Source organism: Rhea americana, unplaced genomic scaffold, assembly GCF_003343005.1.
Source record: "Rhea americana isolate MKP2758 unplaced genomic scaffold, rheAme1 scaffold_97, whole genome shotgun sequence".
Taxonomy (NCBI): Eukaryota; Metazoa; Chordata; class Aves; order Rheiformes; family Rheidae; genus Rhea; species Rhea americana.
The window spans coordinates 2,879,851-2,884,638 of NW_028187166.1; positions in this window are offsets into that span (position 1 = coordinate 2,879,851).

Consider the following 4,788-nt stretch of genomic DNA (forward strand, 5'->3'; position numbering starts at 1 on the left):
CGCAGCTCCCGGCGCAGCCCTGCGGCCCCGACGGCCCCGGCACGGCCAGCCGCCGCGGATCGGAGCCTCCCGCCACCGGCAGCCGCCAGGGAACCGGCGCCGTCGGGGCGGCTCCTGSCCGGCGCAGCCCCGCTGCCGGCGGGACGGCAGCTCCGGGGAGATCCGGGCTCCCCGTGGCCCGGCCCAGGCTGCCTGCAGGGCCCTGGGGAGGCCAGGAGAGGTGCAGTGTCCGGGAGTGCCCTGGAGCAGAAACCCAGGCATCCCCCCGGGAGTCCCTCGGCGTTTAACCAGCGCTGGGTCCTAAAACCTGAGGGCAGTGCTCAAACGCAGCCAGAGAGAAGCACAGCACCGGGGCTCACGCCRCGTACGCTCTTGCACCTCCACGGCATGGTCGGCTGCAACACACAGCCCAGGAGGTGCCCAAACCCGCATCCCTGCCGCATTTCCCAGGAGAAACAGTCGGGTTTTGTGCTGGGGAGAGCAGCCACCTCCAGGCCCCATGGGGGAGAGGGGCCAGGAGTGAATCTCTCCCTGCAATGGGAACAGCTCTGCCATGTCCCTCCGGCAGATGCAGGGGCCAGATCCCCACCCCAGAGGGGCTCCAGCATCCCGGGGGCTCTGCGGCTGAGCAGGGAGCTGGGCCAGAGCCCCGCACTCACCACCCGGTTCCTACCCACCTCTAGAGCCAAAGGCACTCCCCGGGCAGCCCCGGTGCCCGTGCACGATCCCTGCCCGCTGTGCTGAGCCTTCGGCCTGTCCCTAAAGCCCTGCACCCTCTGTGGACCCACTTCTGTCCCCCACAGGGGTGGCATCAGAGCAACCCCCCTAAATCCAGACTGCCCCCCTCCCTCAAGGCCTGCAGTTTTGATGGCTCAGTAAAGGGTTAATCTTTCCCGTATTTAAACCCCGTCCTGCTGTGTCGGAGCTTAGAGCCCTCGCCTTAGCCTTGTTCTTTTGATTTTCATGGGGACAAGGGGCTGCAAAGGGCTAGGATGGGGAGGGGGGGAAGCACTGGGCCCCCAAACTCCTCAGGCAACCAAAGGCCGGCTCCTGCCCGCCCTGTGCCTGGGCAGGGAGCAAATGGAGCTCAGGAGGGGCAGGGACACCCAGCGGCCCCCAGCCTGCCGGGGGGACGCGCCCCGGGGCTGCCCCAAAGCTCAGCCAGGGAAATAGSTCGGCCTCGGGCAGCCCCGCCGGGCTCCCCTCGCCTTCCCCCCTCCGCGGCGCACGGCCGCCCGTCACCGCGCCGGGCTCTCCGCCGCCTTGGCACGGCCCGTTCCGGAGCCTGCTGCCGCAGCCCTCGCCCCGGCCAGCTCACAGGCGAACAGAGTGGGTCCTGCTGCCTTCCTCTCCGCACCAGGCTGGGCTCCCCCCGCCCCACGCTTGTGTTTTATAGGGTTAACCCGTCAGGCGGTTTCTCCCCTTAGCAGCGCAGGCTTGTGAAGAGGGTCTTACAGTGCAGGTGAAATCGCTTATTCCTGTTAACACGATCGAGAATATTTGCAACTGTCAGGAAGCGGCCAAAATCTTTGGCTGTGGGGGGCATTTGCCTGGAGAGAGGCAGCGCTGTCCTGGAAAGAGGAGGTTAATAAACCACCGGGGTGTTTTTTGTTTGTTTTTAATGAACATAAAAATAAGTTTATTTTGGCTTTCTGGACTTCAGATATCAGGCTCATCAGCCTATGTGGCATATGAATATTTTAGCTTTGCTGTATATAACGTATCAGGTGGAAGGCTTTCAGCTGCTACTGAAAACAAGCGATCCCCTTGAATCCCCCAAGTTATCCCAGGATGAAAATACACTCGTAACCCCCATGCCGTGGCTGCCCGRGCACTGGTGCGGGTCATGCTGCAGGGGGGTTGCGGGGGGTCCTTGCCTTCCCCTTGCTTGAAAAAGGTGGGGGAAAATCCTCCTATTTTTTTGAGCGGTTTTTAAATTTCTCCAGCTGTTTTCCAAAGCTCCTTCCCTGTATGAGGAAGGTGCTTTTGCCCCCTCCCTTTTCGGCTCTCTCTCTTTTTCTTTTTTTTCTTTTTTTTTAATATTGTAGCTATCCCTCCTTTTTAACATTTAAGAGGAAACAAGTTTAATATTCATGGCTGTTAATAGAGAAGGGCCATTATCGCCGCTCCATTGTTCTGCGCCCCGCACAATGCTGCTTGTATTTTCATGTGTATATTCCCAAAGTTCCTTCTGAGCGTTTAGTGAGCACTTTAATATTCATGGGTGTTAATAGAGAAGCCCTCAGTATATTGGCATATTGTTGGGAGGTGTACATATTGGTCTGACTTTGAATAGCCACAGTCCTCTTTTCTTTTGCTCTGTTTTGCAGGGTTGATGGGCCAGGAGTAAATGGGCATTTTTCTCCCCCCCCTCACCCCCCGTCTCCCCCTTACAGAGAGAACATCTTTATTCCAGTCCCAGACTTTCTGGTTTCCCATTCAGAACCCTCAGAAATAATGTCAGGCAGAAGAAAAGTGGAGCAAATCAATCTTTCATGGTCTTTTTGAGACCAATTTGACATCCATGGACTCTTCTTTTCTTTCACAGCCTACAAGGGGATGGTCAGGATCTGGACAAGGTTGGGGTCTGATGAGGGGAGACATGGGATCATAATACAGCAAAGAGAGAAAAGAAAAGCAAAACAAGAAAAGATTGCAGGGATGGGGTGATGGAGGAAAAATGAGGGTGAATGACAGTGCAAGAAAGGAGATTAGAGCCCAGCAGCTGCTTTTTGGGGGGTGGGGGGGAGGGGGGAGCTCTCTCCCCTCTTCCAGCCCTTCGCATGAATAGGATTTGAACAGAGCTGAGATTGATTTATAGTTATTGCAGTTGAACATTTATTGCTCTTAAAGAGTGGCGGGGAGAAAAGAGAGAAAAGGGGTTTGAAAAGCTCCTTTCTGTATTAAAGAGGTATCAAATGAAGACTGCTGAGATAATATACAGTGGCCAATGGGAATTTGATTTGCTTTAAAATTTAACTCTTTTGGGGCTGCAGCTGATGGATGCATTTGGGAAGCGAGCCTTGCCGGGCGCTGCCTCTGCGGGCAGGCGCGGAGCGCGGCTCGCCGCAGCCACCGCTGAGCGAGCGCAGGACCGCACCAGCCCTTCCCCGGCCCCGAAGAGCGGCATCCCCCCGGCTGGCCAGCCAGCCTTTCCCCAAACGGGTTAAAGTCAATATTTATTTGTTTAACGCCACAAACAGCCCGGGCTTATCATAAAAATCTCTGAGCAGCTCCGGTGCACCCTTTGGGAGAGGCTAAAGTGGAGAAATTATCATCATCATTATTATTGTTAYTGTTGTTGTTATTATTACTTTTTTGGTAGGGGGTGGGAAGGGTGGACGCCAGATGGGATGTGAGGCTACGTAATAGCTGGAGCGGGGAAGAGCCCTTTTCAGAGCTGAGTTCTCCTGCTCTAAAACTGGAGGTTTCTGCTCTCCGACACCAGAAACGCGATCGCAGCCGAGTCCCCCCGGGCGCAGAAAGGAGCCCATTGTTCAACAGGGAGAAATACATTTTTAGCGGTGATTGAAAGCCCCTCTCGTTTGAACTCTAGAAGAAAGTCCCTGGCAGCGAAGAGCATCCCCCTCCCTCTGCCCCAACATCTGTTTGGAGCAATCCAGGCTCTAGGGCAGAGCCGGGCTCTGCCCCCTCCCAAAGTCATTAAAAAGATATTAGCTGAGCTGAGAAAAGTCCAGCGCAGCCCCTGATCCGGAGGGGGGGGGGGGTTGGGAGGGGGGGGGGGAAGATCATTAAAGACGATTCCGGATTTGTCGCCGCTAGTACCAGGCAGGGAGACAGGCAGGGTCCGGGCCGAGGAGCTCCCCGGCCGCCGCACTGCACCGCGCCGCACGCTGTCCCGCACGCGCCGGCCGAGGAGCCGCGGCGAGAGTCGCCCGGGGAGCCGAGCGGGCTCGGGCGCTTCGGCCGCATCCCCCGCACCCCCGCGGGCCGCAAGTGCCCCGGGAGCCGAGCGGGAGGCGGGCAGGAGGGATCGCTGCAGCCGAGCCGGTGCCGGCGGAGCCGGGGCAGGAGGGATCGCTGCACCCCTGCGGCTGCCGCAGGAGCCAGGCGCCTCCGAAGTTGCTAAATGTGTCATTTATTAAAGCATTCAGGGGGCTTTTCTTTGGCGTTTGCTTGCAAACTCACAAAGGCCGAGCTGCTGTTTGGGGGTCTTTTCTGATGGAAAAAGGGCTCGGAGACCCCCGGCACAAAAGAAATCCTGGCAGTGCTTTGAATGGCCGGGGCTCGAGGAGGGGGACCCCGCGCGCAGCGGGCGGGGGCGAGGGGCCGCCGGGGCCGCCTGACAGGCAGGCCTGAATGTGCCGGGGAGATCTGCGTTTATTTGTTGGGATCACATTTAATTAGCTTAGTACAACCCTTGAAAGACAAAGGGAGCTCAATCTGGATCCAATCTGAAGCTCGTTTGGAGAGCGAGGGCTCCTGGAAAAGTCAAAAGAGAGAAAGGAGAAAGAAAGGGGAGGCTGGGAGAGAAAGGGGCTGGGGGCCCAGCCAGGTGACTGGCACGCGTGAAACAAGGGGGCCTTTCGGGCACAAGGCAGGACTCAAAAGGGAGGGAGGAAAATAGCCTCTTCCTCAGGTTTTACCTACTTAAACCCCCTGAAGGGGCCGGAGCTGAAAAGCCTCAATAGGGCCCGAGGAGGCTGCAAAGCAAACAGCGGCGCTGGCGAGGGGGCTGCGGCCCCGCGGGGACCCGTGCTGGGAACGCGCCCAAATGTTACCTGCGCCGGGACCGCCGGGACCGCCGGCAGCGCGGCCGCGGGCCGG